The sequence below is a fragment of the Ostrinia furnacalis genome, unplaced genomic scaffold (assembly GCF_004193835.3).
Source record: "Ostrinia furnacalis isolate ACB-3 unplaced genomic scaffold, ASM419383v2 OfSCF4318, whole genome shotgun sequence".
Lineage (NCBI taxonomy): Eukaryota > Metazoa > Arthropoda > Insecta > Lepidoptera > Crambidae > Ostrinia > Ostrinia furnacalis.
In genome coordinates this window covers 311,454-336,921 of record NW_021134557.1, presented here as the reverse complement: position 1 = coordinate 336,921, position 25,468 = coordinate 311,454, and the positions used below count along the sequence as shown (strand labels likewise).

The 25,468-nt window shown below is 38.2% G+C and overlaps 1 protein-coding gene and 1 non-coding gene across 10 annotated transcripts in view; both read right to left on the bottom strand.

Annotated features, from left to right (window-relative positions):
• MESK2 (misexpression suppressor of KSR 2) overlaps positions 1-25,468 on the bottom strand; it is a 153,835-nt gene that overhangs the window by 78,562 nt on the left and 49,805 nt on the right. The window lies entirely within an intron of this gene.
• Positions 22,792-22,863, bottom strand: TRNASTOP-UCA (transfer RNA opal suppressor (anticodon UCA)). Its single transcript has one exon. It is a non-coding gene; the product is annotated as a tRNA-Sec (tRNA).

The following is a 25,468-nucleotide window of genomic DNA, read 5'->3' as shown; positions in this document are numbered from 1 at the left end:
AAGCTAAATATGCACTTGGCCTAGAAGGGGTCCAACACAATATCCCTGTTAGCGCTCGGATCAGCAGATGCTTGAACCGTTCAGCTAGTTTCGTCTTGATATAGCTGATAAAATAAATTTAAAATTATTGCAAGCAAGATACTTGTGGCACTTTCTCGTCGGACTAACTACTTCAGTAGTTATTACAACCCACAAGTACTCACATTTACAATGCGCCGCGATGTAATTAGACTAAACTTCATACTATTTATTCCTAACTCAAAAGTAGTACCTACTCAACAATTGATTCTGGAATACTATCTATCAAGCCATCGACGTTTCCACAACACTAACTTCAAGTTAAATCGACTAACTGAACAGTTGTTTAATTGCGAATTTGCGACCTCATTATTTACCCAGTGGCGTTAGAGATTAACGGATCCCCCAACAAAAGTGTCGGGATCGTCTTAAAGGATGTCTGTCTGACGCGGGGGACGTGGATAATAGAGTTGAGACTCGAATAACACCGCAACTTGCTGAAGAACACCCTAGAAAGTTTAATTTGACGTGACTATATCTATACTAATCTAAACCAATATTATAAAGCTGCTGAAGAGTTTGCTTGAATGCGCTAATCTCAGGAAGAAGGTACTGGTCCGATTTCGAAAAATCTATTTATCAAGGAAGGCTTTAGGTTAAGGCATATTATAACATTACTCTATAGTCAATAGGGGCGGAGCAGTAAAGAAAAATGTTGCAAAAACAGGAAATATTATTGAAATTATTTTCACACGTACCTACGAAGTCGCGGGCGTCATATCAGATATATCAGAAAAAGCTATTCAATGCTACAAATGACTCATGTGCAGTTTGCATTAGTTCATAATTCCGATGGCGCGTGTCAAACTTTAATCAAACCAACAAATGTTTTCGGCTGCATATCGCTTGCGGGAGATAATGAGGCGAGAGCAGGGTTGGGACCATTCAGAAGTCCCAGTTTGGCGAGGATATTACACTTTTGATTTAAAAAGATTGTGAACATTCAGACGGTTTCGTGCTGTGCGTATGACGGACGCCTAGCTCTTAAGGTCTGCCACGAGTTTAATAAGTTTTCGTCCAATTTTCGGCTGTCTGTCCGTTTTCCTGTTTAAAGTCATTTATTATGAAAATAGGCTTTCATGGCGCTTTCACGTTAGTGCCTTAAATCCATCACTTATTCATTAAAGTCTGAGAGTCTTCTAATCCTCTTATGAAGAGTGTCGCTCGCTCTGTCATAAATCCTGGATATTTCCGATGACAATGTGTTTTAAGCAAATCTATATTAAAAAGTGTAATAATCTTTATAATAGAGTGAAATACGGAAACAGCTCTTTTTGTACCAAACGTACAAATAATGGCGTAGCTAGGACTTTGACATAAGTTTATCCATTGTTAACGTTATACGTTATACGCATTATCGGGCGTAAGTATCAAATGGTATCAACCCTACCAGTAGAGAGATCGCTTCAGTTAATTGCGTCAGTAATGCCAGTAATATGTTACGCGAACGGCATATTACCTGCGCAATGGAGCGCCATCCAGAAGTTGCTTTTCTTGACGTCTTCCTAACTAAAGGTGCTATTCTGTTTGTCTCGCAGGTCATACGTTTGTACTCCGAAAAAGACTTGTGTGTGTCTTTTCCTACAACTCTGTGGTCCAGTGGTAAGAAAGGGCTCAGGGATAACGGGTACAATACCCAGGCAAGACACGTATAGTTTAGAATCTCTTTGCGTAATTGCTTCCTGTTCGATTGCAGTTCCAGATGATTGTGCTTCGGAGGGCACGTTAAACTATCGGCCGGCATATGACGGCATTAAGCATGGTTAAAATTCACCTCAATTTATTAAAAGCAATGAGGTGGAGCCACTGATAGATGCACATTATTGCACATGCATTGTTTGTGGAATAACTAGCAAATACCAACTCACTGATACTATAGCAGATCCATCAAAATTTAATGTTGGTTTGCGGTTTAAAATTATCTGACGCTGGCTTATTAAGATTAATTTTTGAATGGGGAATTTTCATTGTGTTAATAATTAAATGTTTGGTTGCATGATTCATTTGGCTCCTGCTACGATTAATTTATTAATGAAATAATTGAGTGTTTCCGTGCTCGTCTGGTTTATTATTGACTTGGAAGATATTTATGACCTATTACGAATTATTGTAGCTTCGTCTGTCCCATGGCCCAGTAGCATGATAAATCACGGATCCCAAGGATTTTCTCAATGTAGTCACTATTGCAGAGGTTGTATTTGTTATTAATTGGTATAAGAAAACTAAGGGCAATAAGTGTCTCAGAAGTTTAAACTTCGATTTGAAGGTAGGCAACTTTGAGTGTAAAATACAGTAACGTAAAAAAATAACCAGTCTAACCACCTTGACTTGAATAAGTGTAAAAAAAATATATTTAAATATAAAATATACAAAATTGGAACTACTGTCTACATATAAAACGAAAATCACTTTACCACTCGTGTACCGTTATTTTCAATAAGAGCTAAATAAAGTTTTCAAAGGTCCCGCGGGAACAAGAAAATTGAATGGAAACAAACCTTCAGGAATAAACAAGTAGGAAATCTATTGATGAAGAAAGAGACGTCTGACTGAGCGACGCGTTATTCTACTTGCTTTATTTCAAAGTCAAAGTAAAAATTTCTTTATTTGTATAGACTATTAAATAGTTCTTACAAATCGTCAAATATTTTGCTACCTGTCTCATAATCTTTTTACACAAACATTACTCGTACATACCTAGTAATAACGACACTATCAATCTTTTGTAAGGTAGCTTTAAGAATGACGAATAATTAAGGATAACGAATCATTTGAATTCTTTTAGAAATTACCTACCTACTTACCAATTTTTTTACGCGATTCAACTCGAAAAGGATAATTTATAAACAAAATAAAGGATTAAAAATACGTTAATGATCTCGCAGGTAACTAATTAAGTATACATAGAAAATTTTAAAGCGGCCGTGACGCCAATATGCACGTGGGTAATTCATGAGCTCCTTTCACTCCGGACCGATATGCATGTCAAAGGTTACACACGGCCGCGCTAATGTTACGCGAAATCAGTAAGGCTTGGGCACACTAGTGCAACGCGGGATTGGTAGACGAACTTAGCCAGCTAGTTTTTTTTAGATTAACCGCTTGAGGGCCAGACGGCATTCATTAATGACATAACAATTGATTATCTATTGTGTCTAGATTCGCGGGCCTTGAAGGATTAAACGACGACGCCGCGACGAACGGCGCTCAATATTTTTTAAGTTTCCTAATGATTGGAATCAAAATTGTTTCCAAGAGAGGATTCAAGATTAAATTAGTTTATTTATCTATTGTATCTACTTGGAATATGAATACTCTTCAATTTTAAAACGAAATTTACAAGTAAAACAAGTTCATTGTCCCAAAATACTTTCAATACGAGTAACATAGATAAATTTATTTCATCCTTCGACACCATGACAGTCGTGGTAGTGTATTGAGTGTTGTCACGGATTCGCGAACTGCAGTGTGACGTTACTTTATCATAAAGTAGTGACGTTTCAATTATGGTAACAAGTGTCGTGGCCCATCGAAGACGCTCTCGATGCACTCGTGCGCATGATCGCGCGTTATCTCTGGAGGTAATGGAATGGAAACAGGCGTCAAGTACGGGAGAATATTACAGGTAGCTTGGATAACATGTTCTTTAAGTTCATACACTGGAAGGCAGTACGGAGTTAACCTTATTTTCCTACAAGTAGGTACTTTGTCCAGCTTCGATTGTACCATTATTTGCAATACAATTACTACAACATGACACGTCGTTCTCAAATTATCAGAACTATTTGAAACGAAAGTACTCAATCAGTAGTTAAAATAGTAACGCTCAGCAAGCTGGTCCATCCCCATCTCAAGTCCAACTGCTGAGTTGGTTAATTAATTTTGTGTATACCTATTCCCTATCTAGTATTTGTCCGAAACCTATCTCTGAAAGAAAAATAGTTTCGGGGAAGACAAATAGACAACAATTAATGATAGAAAGGTTATTTAAAACCTCTACTCTTAATCAGCATGGCTTACTAAAGAATAAAAGCAGCTCCACTGAGCAGCGTTTTATTCCCAAACTAACTTTCGCCGACATTTCACCGATGTCTCAATGCAATCTAGAACTTGAAACGAACCGAAGAAATCAGCATTTTCTGGAAAGCCTTGCAATCAGTGGGCACAAGCTCAGGATCAACTTGTGGAAACTTTCTATAGTTTAGACTAGAAAGCTAGTTACTGGTTAAAAGTTTCAGGGTTGGTCATTGATTTGAAAATTACCAATACTCGCAACTCGCAATACACATATAATTTTGACTGACACACTGACAACATTCTTGTGCAGAGAAATCCCAACCTACAGAAATGACAAACTAATTCAAGAAAGGTAAAATAGGGCAAAACGATGCTTTTTAAGTACTTTCGTTGGACCAAGAAACTACAAAATCTTGTACAGTATTGTAACAAATGTCATTTTGCAACAACAAACGTAATAGAATGACCTGCAGCCGACTGTAGTCCACGAAATAGCACTCGTGTCATACCACCAATACAACAGGGTCATCTGCATATCCAGTGTCGAGGTCAAGTTACACGTGGCAGCCGAGCAATCAAATGACATCGTCAACATCATGTAGCAACTGGTTCAAAAATTAATCTTGCAATAGTACGAATCACTACAAAATATATTTATTTCATGATGGTTTTTTCATACAAACACTGTATTCAGCTTTTGCAATCATTTCAGCAAATAGTCCGCACCGCAAGTGTCGTTCCGCTGTTAATCTGTTCCCATACCAGAACAGATTAATCTGTTGAATTTCGATTTATGTAAAATACTTCAACATGCATTTATAGTAAAACAGCACTGTTATAAAAATTACTTTGCTTTTACGGAACTCATACGGTATTTTCATTGAAATGTTTTTCATTTCACAAATATTCATCTACTAAAGGAATTCATTTTCGGAGAATTTACGTAAGTCAGGAATTTTTATTACAAATTCTTGATTTTACCACTATTCATTAAAAATAAAAAACACGTTTTTTTGAGTCACTATTAAATAAAACACTCGAAATGTATAAAACCAGATAAGGTGGATTAGAGAAGAGTTCGAAGGATTGATTACTCTCCTATGCAAGCAGATGAGATAAAGCTGTAATTTGTGGGAAAATTGACAAAAAATAAGGAAGTTCCTTGTCGCGAAAAATTGGTATGTTAAATTGTTTGACGAAGGTAATTTTGTCGACAGTTATGTACGGTCCCGGCATTCATATTAATTTCGTAATTCCTTTGAAAGTGTCCACAGATTACACAAGTCCCGGCCTTGGCCCGGGACGCGTAATTCTTAGTTGTTCACTAACAAACTGAACAATCACGGGCGGCATATTGTCAAATTTGCTATCGTGGAACTTTACGATAACCCCATTTCACGACAGAAGCACAATAATGTAAGTATTACGGTAGCTACACCACACTGTTACTCGTAGATGTTCTTAATATTTAATTGATGTGACGATGGTGATTTTCCTTTTTAATTTTTAGTTGGGTTCTCGGTCTGTTAACTTTTTACATGACGCATAGCATTATTAACATAGCATTGTTAAACTTCAGCTACTCTCATAATCTATAATCGAACACTATATTAGCACGTATCCAAATAGCTATAGGGTCCGGTGGTAGCACTGAAGGCATCCTTGTCCTACAAAAGAGTCGTATGAAAATATTATCCTAGTACCCGTGACCCGTCATTGCAACACTTGAAATACAAATAACAAACTTGCCGCCAAATCGTTTGCTTACAAATAAAGCTATTGAAATAAGGCAAACTAAATTTTATACGAGGTACTATTATGGAAATAAAAAAACAAAATTTCCAGATACCAGGTAGCTAAGTACAGCGGGTAGATAAGTGTAAGATGAACGACTATACGTAGCAGATTCTATGAGCGTCAAATACTTAACGTAGGGTTGGGCCAACACACCACAGACAAAATGATTTTAAAGCTGAGTTGCACCATCTAACTTTGGCCGTAACTATAACGATAACCGGTGTTTTTATTGTATGGAGTTTGACAGATTATTGACGTTTGTCAAAGTTTAAGTAAAATGGTGCAATCCAGCCTAAATTAGTCTAAAAGACATGCCGATGATAGGTGGCGCTGCCGTCCCTCTAGACGAGTTTGCTACTCGTATATTGGTACTTAGGTAACTGTAAAACTACGAAACTAGGCTACTGAGGTCTACAATTGGAATGTAGGCCATTGTTATTGCTATACGAACTCCAGGCGCATTAACCACGAAAACTGGAACTTCTGGCACTAACGAGCTGGTCTCTGGGCGGATTAGCTGACGTCCTTCAGGGCCTTTGCAGTTGTAGCAAACAATGACATTTATTTTGCATTTGCGGAATTGCTGAGGAGAGTGTTAATAGCATTTAATTTTGACCTAGCAATATTAGTATCAACTTTTATCACCATGACAGCTAATAAGAAGAAAGCCAATTAAATATGTACTGTCCAGTGCTCAGGTCTAGAGCGAAGAGGACAGGAGAAGAGCAAAGCTTTGACACCGCTAACCAATAGCAATAGTATAGTGACTCACATTCACACACTCATTGGTTAATATTGGTACTCCCCTTCTCGGGAGCAGCACCAGACAGCTGTACTTGGTCTTTTCTACGTCAGCTCTACACGTATTCTAAATTGGGCATAATATAGCTGTTATTTGTGCCACATAAGCCCCGTATTTCTCTGCCAGCAGCCCTGGCCAGCGGCCGAGTATAATGGATGGCGGCGCTCTCCGTAATACAATTATTATTCCGCAGCCGTGATCTTTCCGCGCAGACTCGTCTTACGGAAATGCTCTTTTAGTTGCATTAGGAGAGGATATGCGGTGGATATCTTAAGGGTAATAAAAGAAACTTTAAAACTGTTTACTTAGGTACCTACAGTTGAAATTCAAAAACTTTTCAGCATCCTCAGGAATATTTTTATTCAATCTAATATAGCACGAAATCATGATTTTCATTTTAACAATCAGGTCAACGAGTGCCGTGGCATGAACAATCTGGTAACGACACATTGGACAGTAGGTAGTAATCACGAAGACATGAGTCAAACAGCCAAACACTGGACGACAGACGTCGTTGAGATTGATATTCGTTTACGAGCAATTGCGACATGTCGTCACAAAGGTGTAGTAAGAGCTAAAGCACACGATGCGTTGCGGCGCCGTACCGCAAACATTTCGCCGTATCGCGCGTCACGGCGCCGTACCGCTCGTGTGCCTGCCACAGACGTTTCTATGTAAGACAACGCAGCGACACCGCTCCGGCGTCGCACCGCCGGCACAACGCATCGTGTGCTTTGGTTCTAACGCGCGTCGTAAAGGCGTTGTATCGCACTAACGCGGTATCGCGCCGTAAACGCGAACGATGCGTCGGCGCGCGCTTTACTGCGCATTGAATGAGCCGCCGTCTTAGAGGTTAAATGTTTTGACGGGGACCACGAATGTACAGTAAAAATTTATATCATTAAATCTTTTAAAACTATTGGTACCTATCGCAACAGAATTGTTTCAATCTCAATGGTATTGTAAACAGTATAATGATCAACTTGATTGAAATAGACAACAATCGTTCGAAGTCCATTTGTTAATGTATCTATTGACACAGTAAGCAAAAGATCAAGTAGAATCATTTCCTAGATAAATTACTGTTTATTGTACAAGTCAACGTAAACGACAATACAGCATTTTAACTGCGCTTGTCGCTGAAATCAGTCTCAGCTAGGTAAAGAATGGCGTTCGTAGCTTACAGTGCTGACAAAGCTACAGTGCTACGAAGCGAAGTGTTGCCCTCCTACGTCGAAAAAAAGTTACTGAACTAGGTTCCAACTTGGACCTGTCTGCCCAAGAAAGCTTTTGCGTAATACAAGTTATAACGTATTTCCGCGTTTCTAATTATTTTAGAGATAATAAATATAGTTAGGCAGTTGGAAGTTTCTTCTCAGCAATAACGATTTGAAGAATACATCAGTAATCATTTCGAACTTTGACCATTAGATCTGACCAACGAACATTATTTACATTGCTCATGTAACTATAATTAGCTCACAAAAGTAACAACGTACACATTTTTGTAGAATAAATAACTAAAACACATCCAGGCCAGGCTTGTTAGCAGTAAGGAGGCGGGTCGCCGACCGCCATAAAGAAAATCGCGCATGCACCCTTACTTCGTCCGCGACTTTGTTATAACATTCATACAAAACATCTCCAGAAAGATTTTCTGTTCATTTCATCTAGCTAGCTTTAGTAATAAATATTTCATTAATTACAAGGAGCAAAATGATCTAGAGGCTCCTTTTAGAACAGAGTTTATGAGTCTAATCTAAATACAATTTGTCTGTCCTGGCTTCCCCTCTATCCTTGCACTCTTTAACACGCGCCCTATCTTTCATATCAAGGTATCTAATGTTTGCATTATCTTATCATAGATGGCAATTTATTACGTTTACTATTTGAATCCACCCAAAGAGAGGCGACAATTTATTAACTAATCAATGGAGTCCTTATACTGGTCATACGGTCTTTCTATCAGCAGATAGTCATCGTCGCAAACATATCAACACCATATTGTGTTATCTAAATAGAACCACCGAATCTGGAGAAGTGCGAATTAACTATGGGGCTAAATAAATACTTTGAAATGTAAATAGGTTGACCGACGATCTGGCGAAGGTCGCGGGAGGTGGCGGTCGTTGTGGACTTCCTTGGGCCAAGCATTGGTCCAGCAGCGAGGCATTGATGTCATTTTAAAATAATTCACATAAAGTGAAAGTAGGTACATAGTAGACACTTCTCACCAAAACCCCTTTGACTATCCTCACATACTATGTGTCTCACGCGCATCTCCTTTTTTCTTCGCTTTTTAAGCCTAGGTGCAGACCACCGATTTTTAGTTATCCGATAGTTGGGTCGGGCTGTTAATCAGTATGGAGTGAGCACATTAAACCGATTTGGTATCGGCCAATTATTCATACATATTAGAATCGGGCCCAACTATCGGCCAAATAAAAATCAGTGGTCTGCGCCTAGGCTAAGCCTTTTCAATACATGAAAAGGCACCTGCGCGCCCACGCTAGTACAAGTTACATCAGCTTGGTGCAGTCCGCGCTGACGTAACAGCTGCAACGCGCTGACGTCAGCAACTATACCTATCTGAGTTTCCTAAGTAAGGTAATGGCTGATCATATTACTGTTATGATAATGTCGGAGCGAGTAGAATCGAGTTCGTAGGAAAATAAATAAAGTCAGAACAATAACGACAAAATAAAAAATCAAATCTACAAGTAGTTAAGAAGACAATACAGGTCATAGGGCAGTCTAAGTACATAATATGGTTACAATGACATGCTATAGTCATTGACATTGACAGAGGGATGGAAAGAGCAGACATGAAACTCTTTAATTTATAACCCTTACAAAGAACCGGACCGATCATCATTCATCATTAAAAGACATTATTAAAATGAAAATTGTGTAATAATTTATGTGAGCACCTTTGGTTACTACATCGTTATAATTTAAGTAAGAAATTATTTTCCTTTGCAACTGCTTTGTATTCGTAATTAATTAGGCGAGAGCGAATCAACTTTGCAATTAAGGAATGGAAAGCATACATTTCATAAATGAAAACTAATGATCATCTGAAATCTTGTTAGGGTATAATTAAGCACATTTGCCATGTTTATAACGAGTGCGTAATTAACGTAGTTTGAGTTTAAAATACAAAGTTAGAATTTGCGGAGTTTTATTGAGCAAACAGATATGTTGTCGAACCCCAGGCTTAGGCTGAGTTGCACCACCTAACTTTAAACGTAACTACGAGTACTATTCCATTAGCTTTAACTTTGCCGCGTGCGATATGACGTCACTCGAAGGGAAGCGTCTATAACTTTATCAAACTATATTTAAAATATTATTTAAAATAATATTTTAATAATATAGTTATTTTCGTAAAATAAGACACATTAATTGCATAATATAGTTATTTTCGTAAAATAAGACACATTAATTGCTTTAATCATTAACTAATTGCGTTTAATCGCGGTTGGGGGAGGGGACGCGCATTCCACGGACCGGCAAACATAGCGCGAACGGGTAGTATAACGATAAAGTGTGCTTTTTGTGTGGAGTTTGACAGATTTTTGGCATTTGTTAAATCTAAAGTAAGATGGTGCAACCCAGCCTTATTTCCCCCGCCTGTGATTAGTCAACACGGCAACATGTTGACAAAACAATGCAGTCTGAAGAGCACGTGGCTTGTTCTGAAGGAGTCAGCGCCACCCCTCTGGGGGTTTCACTACTAGTATGTACTTATACGATTTACGTCGCAAGCATATCACATTTCCGTATTCATATTATTTATTCATATGCATTTCTGTTGCTAAATAGTAGGTACTCTTATTGATACAAAATAATATGACCCCAGTGTTTTATTTACCGTTGGTCTTTTTGCTGAAAATACAGATTCACTATTACATTTCCAATAATATGACCAGTAAAAGGATTTTCTTCGAAACTTACAGTATTTCTTTGTTGGAAAAGCAATTTGTATTTGCAAATAGTTGCGCTACTCGTGTTAGATATGATGGTTATATTCAATACTGCCTAACAATACACTCTTTCTACATTTATTTAATAACAAAACGTGGTAAATAATAAAAATGCATTTATCTGTAACAATCTCAAGTAGACGTAGCTATTTCGTTTCACTGCTTAGAGCTTTAACCGCTTTAATTTATTCACCTCGATGTTGAATCACTTGAAACAATATTTTAGTTTGCTTGGTTTAGCTGAACAAACTACCCCTTGCTAGTCAGACTGGATTACCCACGTGCGCTTAGCTAATGGGACGATGTGTTGACAAAACAATGCAGTTGGCGCACGTGACTGGCGGGCAAACGAACTTTATCATAGTAAAACCCCGCAGAGTTGACTTTTAGTTGGGGGATGGTTGGGTCGGGCTCTTAATCAGTATGAACATGTATGGAAGTGCGCACATTACACCGGTTTGGTATCACCCGATTCTTCATCCGCGTACCGGAAAACGCAGCGAGAGACGTCCACCCACAAGGTGGACCGACGACATCATATATAGTGGTAACAGGAAGACGCAGGCCGCTACCAACCGGGCAACATGGAAAGCATTGGGGGAGGCCTATGTTCAGCAGTGGACGTCCTATGGCTGAGATGATGATGATTCTTCATCCAAATTGGAAGCCAAACTAACTATCGGTCGACTAAAAGGCTGTAAACTGCGTCTAGAAAGAAAAGTATAACATCTCCTTACTAGAGTCGACGCTTAGAGAAAAGTTAACGAACGAAATGGTTTTAAGAAATCTTCAAAGAAAGTAGCTGCTTTAGCTTTTATAAAATTACAATATCTATCTAAATAGAATCTGCCATTTGCTTACACACGTTGAGCACCTATAACAATCTGTTGAGACATAGGTACTAAGACGAACTAGGTACTAACAGGAGTATAGCCGAAGGCAAGTCACGTCGGGCGGTAACTAGACCTGCCTAAGTTTGAAATATGACCGACAGCCGGAGACGTGTGGGCCACTCACTAGACACGGCAAGGATTCTTTAGCAATGATACTAATAAAGGCTGATCAGCTGCTACTGATTGACAGCTGAGATGACGTGGTGAAGGCAGATCTTGACACAGCAGATAGGTCGGCCGTTAGGTGTAGTGGTTCGGAACGGACTACTATGCCGAGGTCCCGGGTTCGATTCCCGGCCGGGCAGAAATTGAAATGATGAATTTTTATTTCTGTAATGGGTGTGATGGGTCTGGGTGTTAGGTACTATGTATAATCTGTATGTATTTAAAAAAAAAGTATTTAAGTATGTTTATACAGGGTGTCCCGTAATGTAACGTCAAGCCGGAACTGGGTGTTGAGACAAGTTGTGCTGGTTATCAGAAAAATATAAAAAAAAATCTATGTGGCATATTTTAAAAATAATAGGCATTTAAAAAAAATCTAAAAATTCTACTCCAGGTGACGGTCCTTTTGCTCGTGTTGCCACAAATATTCACTTTATCCAAATTTTTTTTTGTTATGTAACCCTGAATAATGCTTCTCTAAATTGTTATCAAAATTACAAAACCAGCTGCTCCAACTTGGATGAAAAAAATACATTATTCCCAAAAAAAATATCAAAATAAAAATTTTGCCTAGTTTAAACTGACTGTACTGAAAAAAAATGGTACTACGCGAGTGTGGCAAGTGACGTCATAATTTGGCGCATTTAGTAAGGATTCCAAAATGGTATAACACTTTGTAAAATCTGGCTGTAATTGTCGACAATTTTTGTTTATTGGAAATAATCCTGTTTTTAACTTTATGTACCTTGGTTAAAAATATTATTCTAATGTGCCCAAAATTCAAGTTTCTGGCTTAAGTGAGGTGGAGAAGCCATTTTAAAAGGTATGAGCGGAACGGAGTGGGCCATCTTACCAAGCAGGGATGTTATGGATATCCGTAACCGTAACCGAAACTATCGGATATCCGAAATAAAAAAATTTCCATAACCGTAACCGAAACTGATTCAAAAGTTACGGATAGTTTCGGATAAAGGCCAAACTACAAAACTCTATGAAATCTGCAGTATACACGCCGCAGCTGCAATGCCGCGCTGCCGATTTCATAGTTTTGCAGTTTGCGGTTGCAGTTTGCGGTCTGCGGCCCGTCTTGGAATTGTACCTTAAATCTTAATATTTGTTACCAACTTGTCTGGCATTCGCTGGCACCATCTAATATGCCAGCCTGTTTTACCTTTATCATACATAGGTGTCGTCTTAGTTGGTACATAAAGTAGCTATGTGGGTCACGCTCACGCAGCATCTTGCTATTTGTATTATACCTACATTTTTGAAATTCTAATAATTCCGTAACCGAAATTATCCGAGACTTTCGGATAATCTGAAATGATTTCATATCCGTGACCGTAACCGAAACCGGTATAATATTATTCTAATATCCGTAACCGTATCCATAACCGAAACTTCATATCCTTATTATCCCTGTTACCAAGTACAAGTGCAGGCAGAGCAGGTAGTAAAGGCGCGCGCGCACGGGTGACTTTTGTCACAGTATGTCAACTACTAATTACTGTCATGGTGACAAAAGTTTCTGTGACTGACTGTACGGTAGTCAGTCACAGAAACTTGAATTTTGGGCACATTAGAATAATAATTTTTAACCAAGGTAGATAAAGTTAAAAACGGGACTATTTCCAAAAAACCAAAAATTGTCGACAATTACAGCAAAAATTTACCAAGTGTTATACCATTTTGGAATCCTTACTAAATGCGCCAAATTATGACGTCACTTGCCACACTCGCGTAGTACAATTTTTTTTCAGTACAGTCAGTTTAAACTAGGCAAAATTTTTATTTTGAAATTTTTTTTTGGGAATAATGTATTTTTTTCATCCAAGCTGGAGCAGCTTGTTTTGTAATTTTGATAACAATTTAGAGAAGCATTATTCAGGGTTACATAACAAAAAAAAAATTTGGAAAAAGTGAAGATTTGTGGCAACACGAGCAAAAGGACCGTCACCTGGAGTAGAATTTTTTGATTTTTTTTAAATGCCTATTATTTTTAAAATGTGCCACATAGATTTTTTTTTATATTTTTCTGATAACCAGCACAACTTGCCTCAACACCCAGTTCCGGCTTGACGTTACATTACGGGACACCCTGTATACGTTGTCTAGTACCCATAGTACAAGCTATGCTTAGTTTGGGACTAGAAACGTAATATAAATTAATGTCCAAGGATATTTATTTGAGTCCTACAGTTGCATGACATTATCTTGAAAGCAAGGTAGCGAAGTGGCGCTCTGTGGCACATGTTTCTACCCTAAAAGAATGTTCCTCTTCTTGAAGATGCTCTTGATAAAAATCCTCTTATTTGTTAGACTATAAGTTCGGCCACTCAATGTAAAAGCACAACATTGCTTCTATGGCAGCTTTTAAAAGCCCACATTTCCAGCCCAAAACTCCGTGAAATGTCGGTCAGAAATTATAAAAACGATTCCCGACATTTTAAAGGTGAAAGGCGTCAAGTGTTTTGCTTAAGTTTCGAGCTGCCCTGCCCTCGAGAAGCTGCGAGCAAACACTCGAGTGCTCGTTAACCGTTTGGAAATGCAGCGAAAATAACTAAAAACACAGGGCACTTTCTATTTTAACGACAACGACAGCAAGCTTTGATTTGATGCGCTCTGAGAATCTTTGTAAACAGCACAGTTCCAATGCGGGCGCACCAGCACCTAACTCGGGAGAGTGATCTTCAAAAACGTAGTTAGTTTCGTAGTTGTGTGTGAAAGTTGTACGTCAGCAGTTTCATGTTGGTTTATTTAGTTGTTTTCGGATGAATAAAAGTTATTGGAAAGTCCGACAACTACATAGTATGCGACGCTCTTATTAGAACAGACAATAGCGTCTGTCATAGTCATCAAGATTATCGAATGATCTTGTTGTTCGGACAAACATGTTGTTTCATCCTGTATTGTTCAGTATAGAGAAAAGCCACATAGTTTTATGGACGTAGACACGTCAAAATCCTACTATCCTACTAATATTATAAATGCGAAAGTTTGGATGTCTGGATGTTTGTTACTCTTTCACGCAAAAACTACTGAACGGATTTTGATGAAACTTTACAGTATTATGGTTTATAACCCAGAATAATATATAGGCTATAATTTACGACGATCTGTGACAAAATGAATTTCACGCGGGTGAAGCCGCGGGCAACAGCTAGTAAATAATATTACTCCTTATGTTCTTGTATGTTATAAGTGCACATATTACGAGTATATGTCGCAAGTACTCATAAGTACATATAGGGTGACGTGCTGGCGTATTTACTTAACTGCTGTGATAATAGCAAATGTACATTTGTGTTCACTTAGAGCTCTATGCCGTAGGCGAAGTATGTACTAAAAGACTAACGCCCGTATTCACAAACATTACTATGTGGTCTCACAGTGCCTGTGGACGCACAGGGTGACACACGAACCAATCACAGAGCTTTATTCCACGCTGTGCGTTCGATTTGCTGCTTCATTTAAGCAAGCATCGTTTGTGAATGGGCGTTAAAGTTCTTATAAGGTTTGATTATGGACAAAAGTGCTTCAAATGTCAACGGCCGGTATCATTCGAGACTGTCGCTGTCTCTGGCGCAGCGCCATGCACCAGACGTGGTCACCCCAAGTGGATGGGGGCCATCAGTCAGGAGTTAAGGGCACATTTTGTATTTCAGGCGCCTGCTACTCCATGCTTGACAGTAAATGTTTACTGTCCTAACGACCAGAGAAATACCACACCTTGTACAGAAGGCAAAGCAAGTAAGATTTTCAATGGGGGAAATAAATAAATTGTTACTATAACATTCAAACAATACCTTCCCAAAATAACTTTTTACATGAAAGAAGACAATAACGTGTAAAGTACAAAGACACACTTTGTCTTATCGATCGTGTAATCCCTGAAACAAACTGTACGAAACTTTCTAATACCAGTAAGCCAATTACAATATCGTTTCTTTTAGCCGACGAGAAACGTAGAAAATGATCAGTCACAGGATATCAAATTAAGAGTCGTCTTGTCTGAAAAATCTCAACTATAGATGGAAGATTACTTCGGCGTCGTTGACTCCGAGTAATAATACAAAACTTAGTCCCAGCACGATCCGAACTCGGTCGGTTCGATTAGTTAAGACCCGTCATTATAAAGTTTCAACCAGCGAGAGGAGAATAAAAATCAATTTAGCTAAAAATAACTGCGCATTATACTTCAATCAATATTCCTGGGCTGGGTTATACAGGTGGATCGGATTCATTTTGATCGCGGCGCCAAGACGCCCGATGTTTGTGGGTACAAGGAAAAATGAACAAATTCGTGCTGGCGAATACATTACAGAGGTGAAGGTTTTAAAGAGATTTTGTGGTTGCGCCAGAGATAATTTAGCTTCGGCTTTGTTCGTCTACGTGAAATGAGTCTCGTAAAGACGAGCTCTGAACTAGTGGTCCGACAAACAATGTGCAATATCATGAGAGGAACGCCGCTTTTGACAGCTAAACTACAGGATCCCAGTTAAAAAGATTCTAGTTAAATCTTGTTTTAAGCTGGTGAAAGTCACTTAAGACGTTATTATAAAGTTATTTACTTTCCTATACTTAATGAAAACTTGTTGATGTGATCCTTATGTATTAAGTAGATTAATAAACAATCCGACTTTAATTGATGATTAATATCTCAATACGATATTTTGCAAACGAGACTCTTTAAACCGTATAAATCCTACATCAATATAAAATACTAGCGGCCGCCCGCGACTTCATACGCGTGGATCCCGTTTTACCCCCTTTTCCCGAATTTTCTTTGCTATAAACCTCACGGATCCCGAGACCTTTCCAACGAATGCAAAACCGTGGAAATCGGTTCGTGCGTTCTGGAGTTATAGTGTCAGGGAGGAAAACCCGACTTATTTTTATATAGTAGATATGCTATTCCTTAGCATCCTCGGAATACGCGTCAGCCAGCAAATCCAAAGCATCCAACATTTTCCATTGTAGGAGAACAAGCGAATTCCTGGAAAAAAATACCTGGAAACAACCCGGCTTACCGTAAGACGCGGTTAGGGCGGCACAAATCCACCCGCCCTGATTCGCGCAGATAATCCCGCGGGACCTGGAGTGGTCCTCGGGGACTTAGTGGGGTTAAACATTAATATTTTAATAGCCGTTTTTACTTTATAGCGGATTTGAATTAAGACTGAGACAGTTCGGTCAAGCTGGTTTGTCAAAATGTTTCAGAAAACCCCCTAAGAATCTGTTTTCTTAGGGCAAACTAAGCTGGCGTAACGGACTACGAGTATTTGTAACAATTTCTGTAGTTATTGTAGAAATACTGATAATTTTACGTAAACTTGAATCTTTATTTTTATGAGGGTCTTAAACATGTCCCTAAAATCGCGAAGAACCCTACATACAGCATACTGCGTCTTCCCACAAGTTCAATTGTTAATTGTGGCCGCACGGTCACCTTCAATTGGCGCAATGATCCACTCACAGAACTGACTGCGTGTTCCGCGGAAACTGCACGCCAATTGGCGAACGTTTAGCATAGGCGATTGCCAACGTCACTTTTTAGAAGCTGAATGCAGCAACCACTCATTCCACATGGCACACTTAAAAACACCATAACCGGCGATTGAGTCGCTTTTCAAAAGCTCGACTTATGGTCGTTTTCACCATCAATTCCTAATTTTTAAATGACCCCTGCCAACAACAAAATGCCTGTTATGTGTCATCATAGGGGTCAATTAAAAATTAGGGATTGATGGTGAAAACGGACAAAAAAGTGTCAAAGTAGTGACACTTTCGCGCGATTTCAATACCGCCTCCGAACGCATGATATCGCGAAATCGCGATGCTGTATCGACACAGTAGTAAAATCGCCGATCACCGTCTGCTGTGCATCATCATCATTGCAGGCAACATAGAGGGAGTTGTGCTCCTGCTGTGAAGACTAATGCTGGATTTCTATATTCAATCCTAATCCAAATTATACGGATTTGGATTGTCAACTGTCAAATTTTAATATGTTTTTGGCCAAAATAACTGCGGTTTTTGATGTTTTTACATTTTTATATTGTTTAAAAGACTATTTAAACAATATTAAAGTGTAAATGCATCGAAAATTTTGGAAATATAATCTAAAACTGAATTCAATTTGACAGTTGTAATCCGGATTTGGACAAGGATTGAATATGGGAATCGGGCGTAAATGACCATCAATAGATATAATGACATATAATATAATATGCAAGTATAATAATAATACATAGTGCTTATAAGTGTAGCCGCTCCGAAACTCCATTATTGCAGCGCAGCGGCAAGTTCGGTCCAAGTAACCGCGCTCCCAAGTTTCAGTGTAACCAGAAAACTTGAACAATTACCCTTGTTTGCTCGATCAACTTATTAAAAGCTTATTTTGATTCAATTTATTGGCGTAAGCTACTGGAGTATGCAGATAGTAAAGTTTGTTCATAATTTCCAACAGTGGATTACGTGATTAAGTCTGAAGGAACCGCATTAACTAAAAGATATTAAGGACTACAAGGAAAAGTATAGAAGTACTTGTTTTCACTTACAATATGTAATAGAAACTGTACCAAGATATTTAAAAAAACTCCCTAAAAACTGTGAGGCAAGTTAATATTTTTATCAATCACCTAGAGGTAGATAATTTATTTAAAAACCTAATTAATTTCAACTGTATGATAATATACCGATGTCTATCTACATACCTACTCGTACCTAGGCATTAAGTCAGTTATTCGTAAGTCTGAGCTTTGGGTTGGAATAATCCAGTACAGGTCGACTTTATTTGTCTGGAAACTCAAATGATTCCTTCGGGAGCTGAATTTAGAAAACCTTTAATGGTTGCTTCGTTCTAAACTAGTAAGTACTACTTCGGTAAATTACATGTTTAACGGCGTAATTTAGACGTTTAATGGTTTTAAGCTTGGTGGCTTTATTTAATGCTTTAAAATATTTCAGTTTAACATTTCATTGAACTGTGAACGACAAACGTATGCATTGATTTTGCAACAAAGCTCGTGAAATGTGTAAAACATAAAATTTTAAGGCTCTGTTCTAGAAGGAAGTTCCTTTTAACCCATATATGCCCAGAGACACGAAAACGACAAGTTCTCCTCTTGCGATGCCTATAAAAAAACTGTAAATATGCCAAATTACATAAAAATCTGATATTTAAAAAGTTTTGGGCATATTTATTTTATTTATTTATTTATTATTCATTATTGAGCAATTACATATTTGATCCAAATATATACAGGGTGTTTCTTGTAAGGTGTCAAGCCGAAGGCAGGTGATAGGTGAGGACTAGACCTATCGATTTCACCCCCATGTATGTTCTACGATTTTTCGTAGTTTAGAAGTTATCGTTAATTTTGAGATTTTTTCAAATTTTATGACCTAGTGGCTTAATTTTTTTTTATCTTTTTTTTGGGTTGACTTTTCTCAGATTTCTTTTTTTAGATAGATTCCCTATTAGTTGCAGATATTTGAAAAAAATAATCACCTTTCTATCTTTGATGCAAGATACAAAATTTTTGCTAGAAACATAAAAAATATGCTTTTAGCAGAACATTCCAAAATTTTCAACTGAAATGTATGAGAAAAAAAAAGATTTTCCATAGGTCCAAAATAATTTTAAAAACTGCGCAGTTTCCTAAACTTTCATAATAACACAAAAAAACATGTACTTAATAGGCCATTATTTTCTGTAATCGCTCTACTAAAGTAGTANCGCAGTTTTTAAAATTATTTTGGACCTATGGAAATTCTTTTTTTTTCTCATACATTTCAGTTGAAAATTTTAGAATGTTCTGCTAAAAGCATATTTTTTATGTTTCTAGCAAAAATTTTGTATCTTGCATCAAAGATAGGAAGGTGATTATTTTTTTCAAATATCTGTAACTAATAGGGAATCTGTCAAAAAAAAGAAATCTGAGAAAAGTCAACCCAAAAAAAAGATAAAAAAAAAATTAAGCCACTAGGTCATAAAATTTGAAAAAATCTAAAAATTAACGATAACTTCTAAACTACGAAAAATCGTAGAACATACATGGGAGTGAAATCGATAGGTCTAGTCCTCACCTATCACCTGCCTTCGGCTTGACACCTTACAAGAAACACCCTGTATATGGGTTGAGGTAGAATTCTTTCATCTGTGTGCCTACCATGAGTTTACGTTAGGTGAGCTCGCTAGCGACTGCGTAAAAAAATTACATTTAAATGTATGACATTTTGTGCAGCGCCCCTAGCGGCTACTTTCAAGAAATAAAATCTTCATAGAATTTTTTGACGTATTCGCTAGCGAGCTCACCTAACGTAAACTCATGGTAGGCACACTGGTGTCCAGAGAGACATACGATAGGTTTGTTGAGGTCTAGGTTACATTATATTATTTCAGTGCACTAATATTAAAGGGAAATCACAGTGGCCGAATTAAGATTGCCATTCAAAACAAGAATTACTCGTCGAATTGATTCGAAAAGGTTTTCAAAACTCAAGTCAATAGTTATTGATTCACGATACACGCTCGTTACTCAAATCCGAACTCGGTAAGCATGATTTATGATGAAGAAGCTAGCGGCTGCGTAATTGGAAATTGTTGAACAATACGACCTACATTAGTAGGTACCTACACTTGACTGGGCCTAAAATATAGGGCTGGGATTATGCCTTTATTGACAAACTTTTATATTTTTTTCCTTCAGAGTGCCAAAGTTTTCTTAAGTAGGAATTAAAATCCTAATCAGGTGAGCGAGAGAAAGTAAAATTTGTGTCAGATCTTGTGAACGCTTCGCCACGTCCCTTCCTTTGATTGCTTCGAAAAAGTAGAGAAACCAAATTAACGTACTGGTCTGTATAACATCAATTCGATAGAAAGGAGATTCGTCCAGTCTCCACAATGGTCTCGCGAACGACGTGGTTCGAACTACAGAAACTCGGATTGGCAGTCCGATAGACATCGTTGGGCTATTATCGTCTCTATCATTGTCACAATCACTGGTTTTGTTAAAAAATGACATTTCGTGCAGATCTTTGCCTGTAACTTTTAATACTATGGGCCTCATAAGAAGGCTCAAGGTCACCCAAAGGGCGATGGAGCGGGCTATGCTCGGAGTTTCCCTGCGTGATCGAATCAGAAATGAGGAGATCCGCAGGAGAACCAAAGTAACCGACATAGCTCGCAGAATTGCTAAAATCAAGTGGCAGTGGGCGGGGCACATAGCTCGTAGAGACGATGGCCGTTGGGGCAGGAAAGTTCTCGAGTGGCGACCACGGGCTGGAAGACGCAGCGTGGGCAGGCCTCCTACTAGGTGGACCGACGATCTGGTAAAGGTCGCGGGAAGAGCCTGGATGCGGGCAGCGCAGGACCGTTCATTGTGGAAAACCTTGGGGGAGGCCTTTGTCCAGCAGTGGACGTCATTTGGCTGAAAAAGAAAAAAAGAAAAAGAACTTTTAATTCGCAGCCTCGAGTGAGGCTCGCTCCAAGCACTGGTTGACAGTGGTTGCCACCAACATTACCGTAGCAGATCGATGCGATGTGAACTTAACCGCCCCTCATCACGGCAGGTTGTGTAACCGTTTACCGATGAATACTAGCCGGCCTTTCGAAGAGCTTTTGGAAAACGACTCCTTTTAATGGAACTAAAAAGGGTGGCTTTACGTAAAGAGATGTCAGACCTTTGAAATCGTTATAGCAGAAATAACTGCTACACTGCTGGGTCTATGAATTGAAAAATATAGAGAAAATATGCAGAATAATAGTTTTGACTTTTTTATAATACCACCTCCACAACTTTCAGGTTAAAAGTATATTTTGAAATGATAAAAGTCTCAAAGTATAATAACTGTGCTACGGGAGACTCGGATTAGGCAGAGGTCCCACCGAGACATCCTGTTTTTTGCGGGAACTGATTTCTCAGACCATTTTAACGGGTTCCTGCTAAATTGGATTGCCGTGGGAACGAGCCCTAACACAAGCAAATAACTGCTTAAAAGGATGCAAACCTTGTATGTAATAGGCTAGATGACAAAATTTCAATTATTTGTCCGTCAGACAGATAATTAGAAAATATTAGACAAAGATTTTTAAATTTCTTTCATAATTAAATAATGAATCAAAAAACAGTGCTACATCGAGTTGAAATGGCGCTTGAGTAGATTTTTTAGTCAAAAGTGACGTCGCGCGACATTTCAACTCAAATACTGTAATTATTCGATTAAGAAAAAAATTAAAAAATATGTGTCCAAATTTTTTTTATTATCTGTCTGACGGACTAAGGCCCGGTTTTTTGATTCGTAGTTAAAATAACCAATGGTCAAATTTGACAGATGTCAAATGACAAGTGGTTAAATATCAGAAAAAAATGTTTTCCGAACAATGGTTAGCTTGACTTTTAGTACATTTTTAACTATTTGTTTACATTTTGTTAATATTTAACCATTAGTAGCAAAATTTAACAATTAGTTATTTTAACTATGAATCAAAAAACTGGGCCTAAATAGAATTTCGATTTCATTACCCAGTCATCATCCCTATGGTGTACATGAATACTAAAATGTTTTGTTGTCGGTAAAAAAATAAAATTGTTGATTTAAAAAAAAAAGACAAAACGGCACAGTCTTAAAGTTTTGCTCAACTTCGAGACTATGTCGATGAAAACGCCGGGTTTTGATCCCGGGACCTCTCGCATGACCTGTGCGAGCGCTCTGCTCTCTGAGCTACGCCTCCAGTATTCTAGCCGGCGAAAATATGGACTAGTCTTACAATATGACGTCACTATAGGTTGGATTTTTTTTTATCCACAACGAGGAAGCTCTTGGCCTGTATCTCACCTGATGGTAAGTGACGATCTGGCCGAAGGCGGAAGCGAGCTTCACCCGGAATCCTCAACCACGGAGGAACTGGCTATCTTACCTCTAACTGCCGGCACACAACAATGCTGATAACATTGTTGTTATGGCGACAGACTTAGGTAAGATGGTGGTAGCTAGCCAGGCGGACTTAGAACAAGCCCTACCACCAACCAAACCGAACAGAAAAATCTGCCCCTACTGGGAATCGAACCCGGGACCTCTCCGTCTGAAGCAGGTGGTCTTACCACTAGACCACAGAGGCGGTTTTGTGTAGACCGTGCGAATTAGTCTAGTTTGTAGCTGTATATCTACTACTAGCTGGCCCGGCGAACTTCGTACCGCCTATGTCCTACATAGGCGGTACGAAGTTCGTCATTTTAATTAAAGAATTTACTAAATTGTCCAGAAGGTTTTTAATACAAACGTTCAAATCTGTCCTCATTTAATATTAGTGCAGTATTAGTATTAATACATTAAAAAGAAAAAAGGAGACACTAAACTCAACCATATGATTTTTCAAGCCACCAGTTTAGTTTTCAGGNAAGCCAACAGTTTAGTTTTCAGGGGGGGGGGGGAATTATATGAAGTGTTATATAACAATTGTTTTGTTGGATCGCTCCCTCTAGTCAATACCATTCGAAACAGATTATATCTGTGCTTACAGCCCTCGCCCTGCCGGCTGTCTACACTTGTCGCCTATCGCCGGTAGAGGCGCCACTGGACAGGACTCTTTTGATCAGATGAAGTAATATTGTGAAATCGCTGGCATATTTAATTCTTCTTCTTGTCGTGTCGACAACAAACCTACACAGCGTCAGCCTAAAACTCCGCCACAAGAATGGCGTTGTCACTAACCTTCATTAAATCTTCCTGCGTGCAGTTGTTTGTTGTATATTTAATGAGAGGATATTAATTTAGATACCCTGGGTAACGAATGTCCAAATGGACATTAATGTATTGGGATTTCAAGATAAAATCGAATGGCGGAGCATGATTGGGAAAGCCGACCCCGCGGAACGGGATAAGGCGAGGCAGAAGAAGAAAAGTATGCCCGTTTACACCATCAATCCCTAATTTTTAAGTGACCAACCCCAAAATTACTGTTATGTATTACCATAGGGGTCATTTAACAATTAGGGATTGATGGTGAAAACGGGCATTAGACTCGCATTTAAGCATCTCATTGTCACGTTAATCGGTACCCTGAAGTGTTTTCCCGACAAATCTACTACCGACAATCCATAGTTGAAAACTTCGTCTTTCCGTTCCATATAACAAATATTCACTATTGGAACATTAATTCGGGCCGTATGTTTTAATCAGTGCCTTAATTAGGAGGCAGTCCGGAATCGTCGTCGCTCGACGTGCCCTCGGAAGCACGGAATATTAATTTTACGCAATGTACATTTTTTCAGGTTTTTTGGAGCTACGTTTTATAGCATTTCTCATACAAAAGATATCTTTGTGTACAGCTCAGGAGTAGTGAGTCCTATTGATTGTTACATAATGCCCGGAGTCAGTGCCGCCTTCCCGGATTACACGAGTGCAAATCTATGCCGTGAGTTTTGGGCAAAAGGTACATTTTACTTTGTGAACAGTCACCATGACCTTGTTGGGCGAAATATTGACAAAATGAGCTAAATGTACATAAAAAGACTGAAAAATGAGAATGTAAACTAGCAGGTTGCGTGTTTGAAAGCGTCTATTAATTATGTATAAAGGTGACCGCTAAAAAGGTTAAAATGGGATAATTTATAATGCAAATTAGAAGAACAAAGTGGAAAACCCTTCAATTGTTTTAGTCTTCTAGAATTTTTCAAACGCTAAGGTCTTGGGGAGTTTTTTCAATGATTATTCAGGGTGAAAAGGTAATGTATGGAAGATTAATAATTGCGCAACTAATATATTTTACGTAGGTTACCTACTAACGTAAATATTTGTATTGAATTTCTATTACATGTCAAGTGACGCAAACAGATCACGTATCGGCTTAAATTATTTTTGTCACTAGAATATCGAAATACACATTGTTTCATAGAATTCGTAATGAGAAACATTCAAAGGAAACCCAAAAAGTTTGTTAAGCATTAGGTATTTTGTAGCTTGTGCAAAACACAAGACCTAAGGTTTCTGGGTCCTTTTTGGACTAATTAGATATGTTCCAATCAAAAATAATTAATTACTGTAATTGCATTGCAACAATCTATACTTAGGCTGAGTTGCACCACCTAACTTTGACCGTAATTATAACGATAACTGGTGTTTTTTGTAGAGTTTTACAGATATTTGACGTTTGTCAAAGTTAAAATAAGATGATACATCATGCAACCCAGCCTTAGAATTCGAAATCGAACTATTTCTATTTACTACGTTACTCATAAATTTAATTTCACTTACGAGGTTTTTGTACGAGGCGACAAAGGCCTCGTAGTGCAAGTGTCTATTACCTACACGAATGTTAATTTCTCTAAGCCAGTTACGAGTTGGTTGCTAACTTGACTGGAGTTCGTAACTCGTATGCGAGCAAACGGCGAACTACTCCAACTGGCAAGAGACTCGTGAACACTATATGAGCGAGGTATGGATTTCAATGTAATAAATTAACATCCTCAATTACAAATGTCATGAAATCTAATCCTTCATTAGGATAACACGCTAATCTAATCCTAATACAATAACACGTTTATATTCTTAGGTATTTGATAAAAACTACCTTACTGTGACTTTTCTATCAACTAAAGAGCAAAACGTCAATATAAGGATTCTAAAAGGTTTAATAATTTTCTTATTTTCATAAAATAAGATCGATATGGAAAATACACGTTAAGAAAGCCTAATTATATAAAATAAAATTAAAGATATAAGTA